Below are 19,595 nucleotides of genomic sequence, written 5' to 3'. Positions count from 1 at the left end.
ATGAGAGACACACAGTGGATTAATGCTTCTTAGACACAGGCTGGGACTGATTGCTCCCAGTCAGGATGCATGGGCAAGGGTGTCTGAAATTGAAAACCCCCCAAGACACCCAATGACCCCAAGTGCTTTCACTGACAGTGTGTCCAAGATTATTGCTAGATGTATCATACAACCATGCATACTTGTCTATTCTGTTTAGAACTGAAAAAAAAACATTTAGGTTAAATCCATGTGACCAATGACCAACCAATTTGAATATGGTTAAATCAATATGGGTGCACAGAAATACTCTTCCCCAACCTAACCAGTCCAAACCAGCAAGAAGAGCCCAGAGATTTACACTCATCCTCATTTTCTACTCTCATTTAAACTCTATCTCAACCGGGTATTTCTGTTTGATATTTCAGACAGTGTTTTTCAATTCTTTTCATGGATTTTTCAAAACCTCAAACTATATTTCCATCAAATGAAAGAACAAAACAGCTAGTTTCAAAATACCACAAAGCTTTTTTTCCCCCTCCTGCTTTCATTCCTGCTTCTGTTGTCAACACCTGAATATTAGTATTTTCACATTTGAAGTGCCAATATATATAGTAAATATATAGCTCAAATTTCTACGCATTTACTATGTGTAGGGATCTAATTTTTTCACTACTCAACATCAATGTAAATGTTATGTTACTCATTTTTACACCATCTCAGCACAGGCAGGTCAAGAGAAATAATAGAATAAAATGTACTGTTCAAAAATCTAATTTAAAAATATTTTGTTTAGAGCAGTGACTTGAACAGAGACAGAGGAAATGGACAGTATCCCCCCAGAGTCTAGACTGTCATGGTGGTTTCTGAGCAGAAATAGCAGGTGGCATAGGCTTGTAATGAGACTCTTTGGACATCACAAAGAGGAAGAGGGCTGTGCAAAGATACTTTGGAGGGAGAATGACAGAATGCAAATGTTGTTTTAAAGAATGGGGATCAGGCTGATAGGCTTTAACAAAAGCAGGACAGGGAGCTCAGTCGAAGAAAAATGTTTGGATGAAGAAAGCAGACTTTGATAGCTTCTGAAAATGGAAGCGATAAAAGAAAGCAGCGGGGGAAAGGTCACATTGAGAAAGGAACAGATGTGATATTGCACATTTTCATTAATACAATTAAGGGGAAATAAAGCTTAATTTTTACTACGTCGGCTAGACGTTGACCGGAAGTTTGTTTCTATGGATTTTTCTGATGAAGGTGGCCAGACAAATGCTAGTTTCACCCTGAAATATCAATGGCCACATTTATATAACGATGCATATCCTGCAAAAAAAGATTACCTGTTAGATTTGTGTACCCAGTCAAGAGTTTTTGATCTTGTGCCTTAATAGTCTCTGTCACTCTGCCAGCCAACTGCTTCTGGCAACAGATGTGCAGTTTTCAGCACTGATCCACCTAACTGTTTAATTAAGTCATTACTGTCACACAGTTTCCTTACACCTGACTGTTAAGAGAGATATCCCAGAATGATGAAAGCGTGGCAGTGGAAAACAGTTTTTTTTTCTTCTTTTTTTTTTTTGTGAAGTGTCAATCTCATTGTCCTAATAAACTGCTGAGGTGCTGTATTTCCATAGCCTGAGCACAAAACAAAGTGACTGCAGTTGATATACTGAGTGGCAACAGTCACGTACCACAGTCTTGAGAGTGTCTCAGCTTATTTGCAGGCAAAGCTTTTTTCCTGTGGATCACAGCAGATATCATCAGTGGCCTATTCAGCCGGGTCACTTTTGTTGGATTGTCAGCACCCCATATATCTGTCAACCTGGGGTCCACAGCTGATGTTCTAATGGACTGGTTGACGTAAGCCATTCAGCACAGGAAATTAACACCAGACTGAGACTGCCGCTAAGCAATGCTCACTTGTGATAACTGAACTGTTTGTAAGTTAGTTAAGTCGGTTAAAGTATTTCAGCTTCTGTTTGTTAAAGGCTTTTTCATTGGTTCGACCTGACTTGCATACAGAGTTCTTTTGAGAGTTTATACTCTATGCTTGCTGATCCCCTGGAGGCACCATCAGAATGCAAATTTAAGAAATTCCCAAAATTTTGAATGTTGTTTTGGACAAGTAAATACAAACATATTGTGTGAAGTGATCCATGTACATTAAAGTGAACAGGCCTGGAGGCAAGATTGAGAAGGGAGCAAATTCAAGCAGTGCCCCACAGCTCCTTGTATCAAACTACCACATTGTCTCGAATAGGATTAAAACCTGGAATTGGCTCAAACACATAGAGACTGACTCGCAATACAAGCCAAGCAAGGAGGGAAAGAAAAAACATATCAGTCAGAACAATGTGCATACCAAAGACTAAACGTCTCAATTCATACCATTTAAATCAATTCAAGCTGTTTTTAACATTTAGTTATACCGGATTAAGCATGTACAAAAGGTGGCCATTGATTGCTTCATTTTTTAACCACTGTTGATCAATCTGCTGACTTCTTGTATTTGATATGCTTGCACAGCTTTTTCAATAAAACTCTGCTAAGAGTAGGAGGGTTTCTATCCGACTAAATTCAGAAAGGCTTTTACGTTAATACAGCACAGGAAGTGTTAAATGCGCAGCGTGTCCAGCTAAGAGTTCGATAGCCTGTTAGTTACTTTATTTATTCAACTTCCTGGCAGATAGCAGTCTCTCAACAATCCACCGCAAATATGAAACATTTTCAGGGGGGGAAAGATGGCGGACATTTGCATACTTACTACAGATTATTGGATTCACATGGTACGTAAATGGATTTCCAATTGACTGGCTTATGCACACAGGTATGTGGAAACAAGTAGCAAGTGTTCATGGGCACCTTTCTTTTATGCCTCAAAATGAAATCTGGAACCCGTCCGTATTGTTGACAAATATAACAAGTCATATGAGCACTGATGAGAACAATGAGAATTTGAGGTGAAGGTCTGCCAGTAACACAGGCATGCTCTAAGCCAAGTAAATATAGAACTTATCCTCCATATGAGGTAATCTTTTTTTTTTTTGTAGATGCCATGTCAGCAACAAGAACAAAACAACGGAACTAGGGTTTGGAAGCAATTAATTCCCTGTATTTTTAACTTTTATTTTATTTTATTTTTAAGAAAAGAGCTCTATTTTATTTGGGTTATTTTTTCCAGTCATTGTAATTGTGATATTCTATATATATTATTTTTGTGTGTGTTGCTGCAATAAATCTGTCAGTTGTTTACTACTAACCATACGCTTTATTACTCCTCAGAACCTAGGTCTTTGTAGCATAAACTGTATTTCTAACACAAGTGCTGCAGATGCACAAAGGCATCCCCCCTAAGAAGTGCCATTTTTTAGAGTCTACGTGCTGTAAGTAGGTCACATGCAGAAACACCAAAGAGTCAAACTCTTGCCCAGAGGAGCGTTGACAATTGAAAAAAAAAAAAAAAAAAATTTTCACAGTAAATGCTGGCTTGTTTTATAAGGTAAAAAACAACATCTTTCATCGCTTCATTTCAACTGACTCTGGTCTGTTTTATAGTTAGGAGCTTGGATTAGTTAACAACCTGTACATTCATATTTTCAGTTACGCAATCAGAAGAATTTTTTTTCCCCAATAACACTACAGTAAATTGCCCTTTAAGTTAATTTGGTGATATTATGTTTTTGTTTGTATCTTTTTGAGATTTTCGAAGGATTTTCTGTCTGTGTGAAACATCTGCCTCGTTGGTTTGTATGCTGTGCTGCTTAATGGATTTCACCCAGATGCCTGCATTTGTGAAAAGAGTGAAGAGAACTTGGAAATGGTTCGTCCAAAGCCACTGCTCATAAGAGCAGCGATAGAGCAAGTTGAATAAAAGAGGGGGGAGAAAAGTGATGATTTTTGGTTTGTTTGAAAGGAAATGTGTGAGTAAAAGGCACAGAGGAAGTATTGAGGGTGCACGGAAACCAAATTAAGCTCTAACTGGATCCTTGAGGCTCCAAGAGCTGAAAGGTTTCATTAACCTGAATACCAAATCCTGTGGAGAAGCTACATAACACTCTCTTTGATGAGTGTATAGCAGGGATGTCCAAAGTCGGTCCTCGAGGGCCGCTGTCCTGCAGGTTTTAGATGTTTCCCAGCTTCAACACACCTGATTCAGATGAAATGGATCTCTTCAAAATATTGTTAAGTTCTGCACTAGCCTGCTAATGATGCACTGATCTTTCCCTCCCCTCTTTTTACAGCGTGAAAGAGGGAAGGGAACGATTTTTTTTAAAGTAAACTGCTGAACATAAGAGCTGATGTGGGACCAGAGCCAAGATGCACTCGCATGGAGTAGGTATAATTCAAATCGTGTTTTCACAGGAGGAAATAATGCTTGAGAAAAGGACAGTGTATATATTTCCATTTCTCTACAGGAGAAGAATAATTGGCATTCCCTACCATGCACAATCAGACAGCGTCTTTTAGTGTTTTTCATTCATCATAAGGCTTTCAGCTTCAAAAAGATCTTAATGTTAGCTTTTGCAGCCCATAATGAAATCACTTCTGTTATGCTTGCAGTGTGCTGTATAATAACAACCTCTACCCTGCCTTTTTTGTCCCCGTTTTAAAGGCAATTGGGAAATTTTTCATTCGGCACAACATAGCACATTTGTCCCGCATCTTTTTCGTCCCAGTACCTGACAGGGTGGGTTCCTCTTCACACTTCTTTTCTTTGCTGTCTTTATACCCATCACTGCTCTCTGTTCTCCTGCTTCAGAGCCAGATGGCACTCTGTTGTAAGGCGGTAGCGCTATGAGAGAGACTGCATACACATGATGTGCCTCATGCAGAGCACATTCTCCTGCAGCAGCACACATAAGTTGTTTACCTGGAAAAAACTCAGTATAATGACAATCACTATCATGGCATTTATGTTATTCAACAAGTTCTCAAGGGCATCTCTTCTGTAACAAGAGCAGGTGCTAAAACATGCCAAACATCCAGTCTAAACTGGCCATCAGTTTTCCCTCCTCAGTGGGAATCTATAGCGTTGTCATTTAATCTTCCCTCAGCCTCTCTCCCAGCGTTTCTCCTTGTCTCCACACATGACAAAACCTGCACAGACAAAAAAAACAGTCAGTGAGTCAGTTTGCATCAAGCTTTTTTCCAACCCAGTGACCAGCATTATTTTTGCACTCACAAGGCAATTTGAAGGAAATTACGTCCGTCAGTTCATATACTAAAAAACTGAAAAACCCCAAAAATAAAATCCAAATATCACACTCTGAAATGGGAGCCTCTTGGTTAAATCCAGTTAGTGACTTTTGCTTTTGGCCAGTGTACAAAGTAAGGCTGAGGAGATAAACTTCTCTGTGGCTTGCCAAGTCAAACAGTACAGCACACCGAAAGTTATTTCAGAAGACGTAATTCGTAGAATTAGGGGTGTGTAAAGTTTTCGATTCAAAGATGCATCTTAAAGGAGAATTCCGGCCATTTTACAAACATATCCCATCTGTTGGAGACCCAGGGAAGTTGGCCAAAGGGAAAACCGCGAGACATTTTCATGCCCGCTGCGCAAAGTTGTCCAATTGCGCTTATTTCCATGAAAGCGGGCTCTTTCGGGCAAGCGTTTAACCTTTTCTGAGGCTCTTAACGTGTATCAAAATACTTTTGACAGAATTGGCCGTGGTGTCAGTAGCAATACAATTCAACCCTGGGGCTAACCATACCATTAGCTAGCACAGACATGATACATTTGGAGATTTCAAGAACAGCGCACCTACCTCTCTCAGCTTCCGTGTTCCACAGGTGTGTGCACAAATTAATCGATCGCCAAAGTCATACACAATAGTATTCCAAAATTGTCTTTTTGTCCACCAAGAACGACCCTCAGGAACCAAACTACACATTGCCATGTTTGTTATTGTTTCCTATCGAACAGCTGACTCGTTTCAAAACCCATTTTTTCGCCGTGATGTCATGACGTGTCACATGACTGCTGGAGTAGCGCACCTTCGCCCATTATTCAGCTGCGGGAGATAAGAACCCTCGGGATTTTATTGGAAGCAATTTCGAGATGGATAGTTCGTCAGATTCTGATGTTGGAATGGACGAGTTTGATACACGTTAAGAGCCTCAGAAAAGGTTAAACGCTTGCCCGAAAGAGCCCGCTTTCATGGAAATCAGCGCAATTGGACAACTTTGCGCAGCGGGCATAAACATTTCTCGCTGTTTTCCCTTTGGCCAACTTCCCTGGGTCTCCAACAGATGGGATATGTTCGTAAAATGGCCGGAGTTCTCCTTTAATACAAATGTGAACAGTTATACATCAATGTAGTGACATATCATAATCAAGAGTTTTTAGTCTGCATAAAATGACAGTTTACCATTGAGAATGAGTGGTTTTATTTGTCGGCAGTGGAACAAAAAAGTTACAGTTACAATGGCAAGTCCCTTTCACCTGCCTTAAAACAGAGAAGAGAAGGAATTGATAAAGCTGGCTGGCAACAGAGCAACAAGCGATAAAAGCGCAGCAAATGCCTTGAGGCGGACGCCAGTCTGGACACACATTGAATTTTATGTTTTACATAAAAAAGCAAAACATACACACACACACACTTGAAATCCAGAAACCACACAGAATATGCACAGCCATCAAGGACAATCCTCAGTTCATATTCTTTTGACAGAAAATACTTTTACCACAATGGGCCTGGATGCCTTCTTTGTGAAGGAATTTAGAGGAACAAAAAACCTCTTCTCAGGTATGGTCCATCTTAATATTTCTCAGTTTTTCATTTCCTTTCGAGAACAAACAGCGTCTTCGTGCATCAGAGGCAGAAAACTCAAGAGTCGAACCCCATTCCTATGTTTCTGGGGGCGATGGCCTTTCTGTGAGCTCTGCAAACACACAGGGAAGTTTGCATGCATGAGAAAAAAGAAATCCTTGGTTTCCATACTGATGTGTGGGGAACCAAGGGAACTTGGGATTTTCAAGAGATAGTGGGTGAAAACACATTTGCTAACTTCAGATAGCTGTCTATACATTTGACAGGAAAAAAGAATACAAGATGATATAGGTTTACTAGAGAGGGTGAGCAGATTCAAGCAGAGTGAAATAAATTTTTGATGAAGGAATATGTTGAAACAGAAAAAGAAATGCAAGTGGTGGGTTTTTTTTTTACCACATCCACAACAACAGAACAACTGCATTCACGAACAATCATTCTGGTGACCATGATTCTTTGCTATGACAATAATCAGATGTCATAAGTCTGAGCAAAGATCTTGAGAAACTTTTTTCAGTTTCTTACTCATTTTTAATCTATTTTTTTATGTTGCATCAACTTTTCTTTAAACTACACTGAGCTATTTGAGACGTACAGAAAAGATATTCTGTATATCGAAACCAAAATTCTTCAGTTCTTGATTTACATACGTTTTTAGTCATTCGTTAGGAGGAAATACTTTTTTTTAAAACGCCTGATATTTCAGATTCGTAACCTTTTACCATGCTTGATTAAATTCTGAATTTCTTTACCTGTTGAAATAGTTCAATAAATTCATCATTATTATCATAAAACTGCAGTCTTTCAAAGAGGGCTGAACCTCTCGTCTTTGTAAAGAAGCCTTGCTGGAATGCTAATTTTGAAAGTGAGCGAACATTTTGTTAAAGACAATAAATGTATTCCAAAAAGTTCCATCATCAATGTGTTATTTTAGTGGTGTGATGGCAAGCCACACAGGGTAAGAGCCACACCCTACCACAATTCGGTTTCTTTAATTTACTTTGTAATTATTACTTTGAATATTCTTTAACTATATAATGTGTTGTAGTTTGTTACTTTATTGCCTTGAAGGGTTTGTATGGAGTACACACTAGTGATGTTACCTCAAACACCGAAGCTCCGAAGCACGCTTCAAACTCGACAGGGTAGTTATAGTGAAGCAGTGGGCCGGAGCTTGCTTCATGTGACGTCACTGATGACGTTTGAACCACTTCACTGCTTCATTCAGACAGAGTCAGCTGACTGCTTCGAGTTGATGTGCGGAGCTTTGAACATTTGCCGCGATTGTATTGTATTGTACCTGTATGGAGCCACCTAGCGGAGCTAGCTCCATTATATGACCAGTGATGACATGTTTAGCCGTGTAGCAGTCACAGTGCCGTGTGGATTAAGAGTTTTTCAAACTTTGACAAAACCAACATTCCTGTGGGGGATGTTTACGTATGTGGATATAAACCAGATCTTCATTTTCTTTCCACAAAGGAAAAAGAGACAGAAACTGCCTAATTTACAACTCTCTTAAGAGCTTTTGGGGAGTCGAACTCCAACAGACACTTGCCATTAAAATTGGAAAACTCGAATGAACAAAGAACTCACTCTTGGAAAAGTGGGACACTTACTATCTTATCTAGACCATAACTCGAAAGTTGACACTTTAACACCCCTCTTCACCAGCAAACCGACCAGATGGCTATACACATGAACTGAGAAGACTCACTTTTAGTCGAATCTTAAAACTATATTAAATGTGTTTGATAACCGTGTACAATTTCTTTCAGGTTTCCCGCTTGATCACAAGACGCATATAGAGACAATTTGTACGATTCTGGCTTAAATATTGACAAAGAACTGATTTTGGTGGAAAATGCCCAACCTGCCTGATGGAACCACATTGCCCCCTAGTGGTCTGCAGTGTTGATTAGTTGAACACTTAAATCCCAGAGGACTCAGTAAAATGGACAATATATGCAACTAGTAACTTCTAACGATGTCCCTTCGGTATCTATTTGGTATTTGTTTAGTGTCCCCATTGTTAACACAGAAATTAGCATTGTGTAATTCACAATTCATATGTCACGATTTCATAGATATTCACCTGAATTTTGAAAGTCATAATTGTCTTCATCATGTGTGTTATTTTGATGTCTTTATATTACAAGTCTATGTTATATCTTTAATCTGCATATCTTAACAAGATGTGGTGTTTTCAGAATCACCGAGACAAATGTTCTGAGATGGGAGTAATGGAGAAACACAGAGTTCTTTGTCTCATCCAGAAATCCCCCTAGCACAGATCACCTTACAGAGACATGCACACAGTTCAAGCATGTCATTGGCTGAAAAAGTAGTGTAAGCCCCGCCTCCGAGAGTCAAAACCCGGAACAGCGGAAAACACACGCTCATGCCCTCTTGCCCTCTTGTGCTCTGGCTCTTGTTCCAGAAGGGTTCCAACCCAGAGTTTCAGAAGGAGATTTGAGCAGAAAACAGCTGCTCATAGACTTTTAGAGATGGTTTAAGCAGAAGAGAAGAGCTCGCCGGAGTTTGCCATAATCTCAGGAGAGAGCGGAAGGACGTGTGGATAACGATGCAGCGGACGACCGGAGGAGACCCTCCAGAACCCAGTGAGACCCCGGAGACGAGAAAGAAAGATCCGAACAAAGAAACAGATTGAAATACTCTGAAGATGCACGTTTTACGTGTTTGTGTTCGTCCCTCGCCATCCACGTCCTTCTACGTCGCACGTCCTAACCTCCGCTGTTTCACGCCATCATCACCTTTTCCTACCAAGAAAGCCAACTCCAAGCAACCTTTTATTAATCTTCTGTGAACTTAAGTTCACTTCATCAGAGAAAGCAGCAACGGACCAACTCTGACACAACGATGGATTTGATCATCCCACAGTAAAGCCCTCGACATCATCGTCCCCGTTTCCCTGTGAAGAGAAGCAACTGAGAAGCTAAAAAGGTCAGCCACCACAGCCAGGAAGGCCCAGAGAGCGGAAGAGAAGTCCCCTCGGACCCCGCGTGGCCGCTACCATGGTCCGAACCGACTGAACAGAACTTCAGCACAGTAAGACCGACCCGTTTTCACCTTAAAGTGGGTTTGATGGATGTCTCGAGGCTTTCACAGAATGATAAATTAATCCGAAATGTCAGTATTTAGATTCAAATAGTCAGCCAACCCAAACTATTTGAATACATCCAGTATCTCCCCATTCCCCATATTTTATTTTTTTTTCACTAAGTGTTTTATATAATCACCCATATTCAATGCATCTCCTGTTTGTTTAAAGGTTCATGTTTAAGATCATATCATTGTAATAAACAGCTCATATATCTATATATGTTATAATCACAGATTGTGTCGTATGCTTTCTTTACGTAATGTCTGTCCAACCAAACGAGAACTTCACGAAAGTAGCGAGATATGAGACTGAATATTAATTGAATATTAATTTAACACCAGGATCGTAAGATTTCGAACAGTTTTCCTACCTGACTGTGACTTAAAATTAAGTCAAAACCTAGGTTGGTGGTGCCCCTGAATTCGAGGTAAGGTTTATTTGAGACTGTAAGAACATCTCATAAATCCTTATATTTAATAGGTATATAAATACCCGGTAACGCTACAGCCGCATGTCCTCCTTCAAGCGCTCGTTGTCTATATGGTGTCCAGCAAACAACGTGGGCTACATAGATAATTGGCAATCTTTCACCATCACCATCACCAATTAACCTAACATGCATGTTTTTGGACGGTGGGAGGAAGCGTACCCGGAAAGAACACATGCATGCACAGGGAGAACATGCCAACTCCATCCAAAAAGGACCCAGTTCGCACTAGGAACCCACTTGCTGTGAGGACATACTAACCACCACCATGCAGCCCAGACTAATAATTCAAGTAATTTTAAGTCATTCAAAAAAATTCCCAAATAAAAAAGCTTACACATTGTCTTGTGTTGGTTTTGTCTTTTTTTTAAAGAGCTGATGCACATGTTACATAGAAACACTTAAATGAATTACATTTAGGTTTACTCTCATGACAACATCAATGATCAGATGTTTCTGCTTTTATAAAATAACTATGGTCAGTACTTGCTGGCATGAAAGAAACATTTAAATGAACTCAGTTAAAAATTTAGCCTCGACGACAGACATCTCTTCATTGCCAAGGAAGCTAGTTTTGTGTCTTCTTCTTCAGAGTTGTGTTTTGGAACAGCGGACATTATTCTGTTACAGCCATGGATAATGTAGCCTATTTGTTCACACCAAAATGGAAATGTTTTTTAATTTGGACTCTTTTCAGTCTTTTGAAAATCCCTGTGCAAGACTGCTAAAAAACATTCCATTGAACTTGGAACAGTATTTCCATCATAAAACATTTTATATACTGACCAATTCAAATGGAAAAACTGGTTGTGTAACTGTAACCACAGTTACTGAAGCCCTCAATATTTAAAAAATATAAAAAAAAATGTTATTATTAAAGATAAGTACTTATATTTTCACTGAAAATTAAACTGTCTTATCTGTCAAATGACTTAATGAAAGTTTTACATGTTACAGTGTAACTAACCCACTTAAGCAGAATATCAGTTAGAGATGGAGACCCTTTTTTCTGGTGAGGACATTTACTTTTTTTTATAAGTGAACTAATGGTGGCATAGTGTGTGCGCACATGCTTTGTGCTCTAACGGGCAATTATTCAGCTTCTTTTCTTTTGGCTTTACTCTCATAATTAATGCCTACACTACATCAGCAATTAGCGACTTAATCTACCAACTTACTGTGGTATGAGCTGGTATTATGTGTGCGTTGGAGGGGTCACCAAGCTGTTCTCTGATCTAACCAGACACACTAATTGTCAGGTCCATATACTGTAATTACATGTTAATTTGCCCTACATCCCCAACTGAGATTATCCTGTACGTAACAAGATGAGTTTCGAGCTGTCAGCAGACCTTTTCAAACGTTGGCTGGATCATAGCTGGAAGGTAATGATATGTGCTGGTCTTTTCAGTACTCTTGGAAGGTCAATGATGAGAGAAGAAAATTAGCAGTTTATAATATTTATATAGAGACGGTTTTGTACATATTTTACCAGTTTACTCTAGCTTATACAGTCGGTCAACATTGCAGTTTCTGAACTGCAATACGTTGTGTAAAGGGGAATAATTAGGGTAAAAATGATTTTCTATATAAACTCTTAATGTATCTGCATCTGCACTGGAGACATAATTCTTCTCAAAGAGATTTCTGATAATTAAGAGTGGAGGCTTTACAACAGCTGGCTCTGAGTTCCTTCCAACTAACTGGGCTGAGCTATGGAGAGTTGTGAAGGTCATGTTATATAATTTCCGTAATTTTCATATTCGTTAAATCACCCACTGACCCCCATTTGTGACCTGGACTGAATTATCTGTATTCAAAATGTCTCCATTACTTAATTCAGATTTTCCAACATAATTTGACACCAAATCAACATCAACATAGCTTAACACCACAAGTAGATAGAAATATTTTTTTGTCATTTGGGTGAACTGACCATTAATTCTTAATGTGACGGCTTGCTATACTAAAATAACGAAAATAAAGATTGTGCTCCAATTACATTGCTGGGTTGTAGCTGGTGCTTTGTAAAACTGCTCATTACAGTTAATACTGGCAACCTGATATTGCCTACGGACTATGAGATCGAATTTCTGCAAGTGATTGCATTGAGGTCTGGCAGTGAAATCTAATTTATCATGATTAACAATGACAGTCCTATAACTGATTAAATAATACCAAAATGCTACATATCAGAAATTAGTGTTGTGATTAAGTGTCACACTTACCTCAGTAACTAATAATAAAATGCAAATGGTTTTCCATTCGTATTGTGTTCTGTATACCTTTAAAGCTAAAATAGTAGCATCATATTCCTCATGTCTCCGAAGTCCTCATGGACTCTCACAAAGCTGTCCTGTTAATTTTAGGCAGACTTCTTTTCTCCACTTTTGTACATAATTTCCAACAGAGATTACATATGTCGATTTTCATCCTCTGTGGTAATGGGAATATTCAAAAATTCCTCCGATCAAAACAACCATATTGCTTATTTGTTCATACTTAAAAATACAATTCAAAATGCTGCCCTATGAAATACGAACTATACAAACAGCAGGAAGAAAATATAACTCAAATATGCCATTCCAAATCAGAAAGAAGGATCTTCATGGAAACCATTTTTTTTGGCTGTCTTGGTTTCATGTAAACAAGATGTTACAACAAAATGTCACCTCTTGGTTAATTTCAAGCAATTACATCTATTGGTGAGGTTTAGAAATCAAAACTACTTGGTTAGGATTAGAAAACAATTATCACAAGGGCTATAATACATTCTTTTTACAATACAAACATCGCCCTCATGAACGCCATTTTTACACTCAAATATTCTTCAGATGCATATTTGAGCATCCATGAGCATACAACCCCTGTGATGGCATTTTGGAGTAAAAAAAGCTTTAGTACTAGAGGTTGAGCACATGGAGACAAAGAGTTCCTGCAGCTAATTCACTCAGGAGCTGTTCTCCATTCAGGACAAGTTGCTACTGTGTTTGTCCAGAGCACAAAAATCAATGTAGCGTCTCAAAAATTGTGTAAAATTGGAAAACAGTGATGTTTTAGTTTGCTTTGTTTGTTTTGTTTAGGGCAGCTGTCAGGTGATGTGATGATATCAGTGTGTTGTATCACCTCCTGATGTTCCAGAGGTTTCACTTGAGGACTGGGAGGAAATCTCTACAAGAAGTCCCGGCAGGTGTTGTGGACATTTGAGTTCGCACATGCCAGGAACTTATCTGAACCTTTCAGGACTTCAGTACATCTGTCTAAACATGTATTATATAGTGAGTAACAGTTACAGCCAACTTCTGTATTAACTGCATAGCTGTACTTATTTGTATTGACTGCGTTATCATATTAATTTTCTGTGATGCAATGCTGATTAAAGCTTGCTAAGCCAAATTATTCTTATTTTCATAAAACTAGAATGACTTGATCAAAATGGGCTTTTACAGTGAAAGTTCAAATATTGACTGTGTAATGGATTAGCCCTGTGGCAGACATAAATTCTTCTATTTATCTTTATTCAATTTAACTTATAACTGTGACATCAAAACTGATTTAAAGACAGTTGATGTCATATTGTCAGAAATGTGGCTCTTTCTCTCATCAATGTATAATTTCCTGCTATCAGAACTGATTCCAGCAGGGTTCCTGCTCTTCAGCACAGATTACTCTGACTGCCAATGACCTGCTTTATCACCCACACAGCAGAGGCACTCTGGAGCAGGAAATTTATGGAAAATTGAAGGAAAATGGACGTGTTGAAGTTTTCTTCAAGAGTTGCACAAAGTCATTAGTTTCTTAACAGCAAGTCTGCTGGGTCTGAGGAAAGGGTTTTGAATTCTTATTTTGACAGCCCACACCCTCACACATTTTTTTTTGAGCTCACTACTTACCTAGTGCCAGCATACCAACTTTCTATGTATTATTACAGAAAATCAGGCAGGTCCAATCAGCTGTGAGTGAAAACTCTGCTGGTCTAATCAAAGAACTAATTACAAGACAGTAAAAATGAGTGAAAAGTCTGGAAAAGTGTAAACATGTACCATCTTTAAAAGAGTTGTTTTGGTAAAGTAATGCCCAGCAGCCAGCTGGCCACCAATTTTGACAATTCCTTAGTTGATAGGCAACAGGATATGTTGGGTAACTGCAGCACATGCAGTGACGCAGAGCAACATGGATGCTCTTTGGTTGACAAAATAGTGACAAAGTAAACAACTGTCTAGGGTGACTCTCGGAAACCAAAGTTCAGCCTCAATCAGCAAAGTACTGATTTTAACCAGAGTTAGAGAAGTCTGGGAGAGTAATGCCACTATAGCGGTGCGTTCAGACCGGACGCGGTGCGAATTTTCGCGTCGTGTTTCTCACGCGAGTTTTGCCGCGGGTGTAGTTGAATTTACTCGTGTTATTCGCGAGAGTAAACAACGATCGCTCAAGGGGCTATTTGGCGCCATTCCCTCCATTTCATTCTCTCATCAACCATGGCTGATAAAAGTACCATCGCGTCCTTGTACCTGCTGTGGCAGTCCGAGATTCGTCGGAAACGCACACGCCGTCATGTCTGGGTCAGTGACGTCATCCGGAGGTGCACTCAGCTCAGAGAACTTCACCGCCTTCTTCAGGAGTTGCGTCTGGATGACGCGCGAGGCCCATGTCTGGGAGGCGGGGGCCTGGCAGGGCCAGTGGGCTGTCGCTTCTGGTTCGTGGGGGGGCCACTGTCCCATGCTTGTGGGGGCTCTGTCCGGGGGCTTCCTCTGCAGTCTTCTGGGTGGATGCGTGGTTGTCCCTGCGGTGGGCTTCCCGGGTGTGCTCCGTGGGAGCTGCTGGTGGTCTGGGTCTTTGGGCCTTCTCTGTCTGCTTCTGATTGCTGGGGGGGGCTGTGGATTGTGGCCCTATACACTTATACACTCATAATTAAGCACAGTTATCATGTGGGACCTGTGCCATGTGTATCGCATGTTCATGGACACACACACACACATTCATTACCCCAGCATGCTCGCTAAGGAGTTGTTGTGTTGTCATCCATATCCACAGTTGTGTTGAATGTGATTGCTGCTACTTGTGCTTTTTTCTTTGTTTGTTTGTCTGTGTGTTTGTTTGTGTGCTTTTTCTCTGCTTGAAAGTAAAAAAAAAAATTTAAATAGAAGAAAAGCACAGCAGAACCAGTAACATTGAATAATTTAAGAAGTGGAGTAAATGTGGTTTGTAATTTAAAATTTCATTGCGTGGTCAACTTGACTAGAAAAGTTCGGTATAAATTCAGTCCATTTACCATGCTGCAGGTGAAAGCAGCCAAAAGAATAGAAAGTAACACATGAACACATTGAAGGGAATTAAATGGGGTAATAATAGTCAAGGTAGCCTTTTTTTCCTGACAAAAACACTGGTCCAATGGGAATCCTTCCAAAGCTCCTGATTAGCGACTCTCTCTCTTAATGTTTGGTTTAATGTAATATTACCATGAAAAGAAACAGGCACAGTCCCTCCATTACTTTGCAGCCCTGATTCTTGGTTATTACATAGAGACAACTACAAGTGTTTCCAGGTAACTAGTGCAATAAACACTGAATTTCTTTAGCATTAACTTGAAACAAAAAAATGTCCATATGGTAATTGCCAGTTTTGACCTTTTTCATGCCATATTGATTCTAACCTTGATACTATGGTATCATCCTATACTACCTCATTATTATTAGGTTATTACCAGATTTGTGTCACCATATTACCATATTTCTTATCAAACTATTGCACCTATATAACCATTTTTGTAGCCGGTTAACAATTTCTATAATGTTACGATTCTATTTCTAGAAGGTTTTGCCTTGTTGTCGTCTATAAATTTGTTTCCCCGTTACTGCTTTTGTATTTTAATACACTTTTAAGTTGCAGCAAAGTAGCACAGTAGTACAATAAAGGGACTCAAAGCGAAGCTGTCACCTTATTTACTTCCAAAAAATCTTTCAGTACAGAATTAATGTGATCACCCTAAACACATTTGTATTGATTTGTGGTGGTTCTTCTCCAAAAAATGACAAGTGAACCAAAAGCATGCCAGCAGACATACTAATTATCCACTCACTGCGGGGATGATGGTCCAGGGTTTCCCTGTCTACTTTCATAGTATCAGAGTGTTAAAGCAATACAATGTAACTTCTCAAAAAGCCCATTATGGAGCTCCCCCTACAGGCTTGGAGGTAATGTACGGTTACACTGTCGTAAATACAACACCCTTTCGCTTTCACGTTCACGTTTGTTGACGAACCGGCGAGGAGTCAGAAGGTGCAAGCTATGTCGACCGAGAAGGTAAGGGTAATCAAATATACCTGGGAGTGTGAGAGGGGTCTATTTGTTTTTGCGGTAGGTGTGCCAGAAAGCAAGTCGAAGTACTTCCGCTCAGCTCCCGGGCCGGTCCAGCAAAGTTACATAGCGCAGTTTTTCCAACTCAGACCCCCGAAGGGCATAGGAGACAGGCCAATGGTAATATTAAAACTCATTCTAGCCGCACAATTTTTTTCAAGCTGTTATTTTAAAGCTATGGTAGGTAATCCTAGAGAGCTAGCAAGAGAGCTAGCAAGATTCGAAAGTGTCCCCTCCTCTAAGCTCCACCCCCCCCTCCCCATTCCGTCAGTGCTTCATCCAAAGCCGGTGGAACCGCATGCGCACATGGAGCAGGGAGCCGGCAGAGGGGGGCGTAGGCAGAAAGCAGAGGCATCTGACTGGTTTTTTGTAGGCGACCAATCCGAGATCAGCGGGACGCTGATCTCGGATTGGTCAGCTTTTTCTCAGTCCTGCAGCTGCCACAGAGGTCTGATTATTTTCGTCCCTTTTTCTAAATACATCTTGTATAGATTTCTCACAGGATAGACGGACCATTTCACCCAGTATTACAAAATGTGTTTCTGAACAGGATTACCAACCATGTCTTTAAGGTAGAAATGTTACATAGTATTGCTTTAATCATTCTGTCTCATTAGCTGGAAAATACGTCAGTTCTTTTCAAAGCGTGTGAGTACAGCTACTATAAAATGTGCAAAGCCACTGTAGGTTCATTATTGAGACAGACTCACACTGCAACCAGTGCTGTCAAGTGCATAATGCGGCTTTCCTTTTCTGCAGACTTATAAATAGTAAAGCACAGGATATCCTGCATATGACCCTCCAAAGTTTTGTCAGTGAAAGAAAGTATGTGGAAGTGTTGCAACAGTTAATTATAGTGTTGAAGAGTTAATCATTGGATGTCTCAAAGATTTTACCCAATCCACAATGATATCCCTAAACCCAAAGTCATGAAGTTCACTGTCATCTTGGCTCACTTTCACGCTCTTCATCTCCTGTCTACTCTTCTACGCCCACATTTGCATCAAGTAGAAGGAAAGTGTCAGCACGGAAAATAACTAATTGCAGTGTGCTTCCATGAATGTGATAACAGCAGCTCAAACCAAGATGGTGTACATCAATCATACATGCATCAGTCGCTTTCACCAGCCCAGCTGACTTACCACATATCTCAGTGCAGAAACAAGTAAAAATCTTAATTGGAGTCTGAACAGCTGGAATTGCGGTGCCACAGTTACTCATCAGCCTTGTGTTATGAAAATGAAATGCTGCTCTCAGATTAATTGAAACCATGTCGGGGCCACAGAAGGGAGAAGGGTACACGGACATACACGGACTAAATGTGCCCATGATGTGCATTAGTCCTCAAGCAGACTGTGTGAATTAGCATACATTCCCACACTGCATTTCATGTAAAACAGCAGCTGCATTAAACCTTCAGGCCATCATTTTCATTCTCATTCATTTTAGGAAGTGACATAGGAAGCAGATCCCATTTGCAATTGAAAAAGTAAGTGCTTGTAATGTGCCCAAAGTGCCTGTAGAATCCTGTGGTACATAATGTTCTCAGCTGCGTTGTCCATTAAGAAAGGAAAACAGCTAATTAGCTATAATTGTGTTGCATACAGCAGCTAAAAGGGTAAATCTAATCATTTATACCAACTGCAGGAGATTACTGTATTTGAAGTACCTCCCTGTGTAATTCAGCAACAACGCAAAATGCACTTCAAAGAGGTTTACCAGTAACTAATTGTAAACTTCCTGAAAGCATTAATAATTGCAGACTTAGTATACTCATAGGACTTTTGTTAAATTGGCTTGAACTGCCCTCTATTTAATTATGTAGAAGCTGGGAGCATCTAAAATCAGTACTTCAATGTCAACAAATAAGCAAATTGAGTCTAATTTTCAGTGGTGTATTTACATTAAGGCATGCAACAGTTTTAAACTGTCCACAGGTGGACATAACTAGGATCAAGGCAGGTGGAGCAGAAATCAAGTCGTGACAGGTAATCCAACATTCCTGACCTGCCTGTCAAGAAGTAGGCAATAATACTATGATTTCACATCAATGGGACAGCCAGCCATCACTCTTTGACCACTTGAAATCAACGTCTATAAACAGCTACCAGAGACACTGTTTCTTATTGCTGGAGGGAGAGCCAATTACATTCAGCAGCACTGATAATGTGGGACGTCTACAACAAAAGATCAGACAAAAAGGAATTCATTTTGAATTCTGATCTAATCCTTAGCAATAAATCACAAAAATTCTAATTAAGTCCAGAATTTGGAGTTTGTCATTCTAAAAAGTTGTGATTTCCAAATTAAAAAATCAAACTAATTTGGCTCTGAATCAGCTGAGTTGACATATTCTATTTGACTATCAGAGATATGTTTCAAGACCGATTAAAAAACAACAACTGCACATATTTAAAAATAAATAAATAAATAAAAAACCTGACAACACACAAAGACAACATAAATATCCACATATGCATGTACGTTACACCAGAGCAGGGATTAAGTTTTAGATAATATAGTTTCAAAAAGGCTTAAAATAGTAATTTGCACTGACAAGTTGATTCCAAAGTTTTCATAAATTTTATAAAACTGGAGGAGAAAAGAAACATTACAGGTCTAATAGTTAAAGATAAAAATCTACAGCAGATGAACAGTGTCTGAAAGTGATGTCCTTAATAAATAGGGCAAAGAAATCCAGCAAACATCTGACAAAGGACCTGAAAGATGCTGAAGCCTCATCAGAAATGGTCTCCATGGAAGGGTGGCTGTCAAGAAGCAATTCTTAAGGAAGAGACACAAAGAGAAAAGGCTGAGGTATGCCAAATGACACAAGAGGTGGACTGAAAATCAGTGGCAACAGGTCTTATGGAGGGATGAA

The sequence above is a fragment of the Odontesthes bonariensis genome, chromosome 23, assembly GCF_027942865.1.
Source record: "Odontesthes bonariensis isolate fOdoBon6 chromosome 23, fOdoBon6.hap1, whole genome shotgun sequence".
NCBI lineage: Eukaryota > Metazoa > Chordata > Actinopteri > Atheriniformes > Atherinopsidae > Odontesthes > Odontesthes bonariensis.
Note: the sequence above shows the minus strand (reverse complement) of the source record.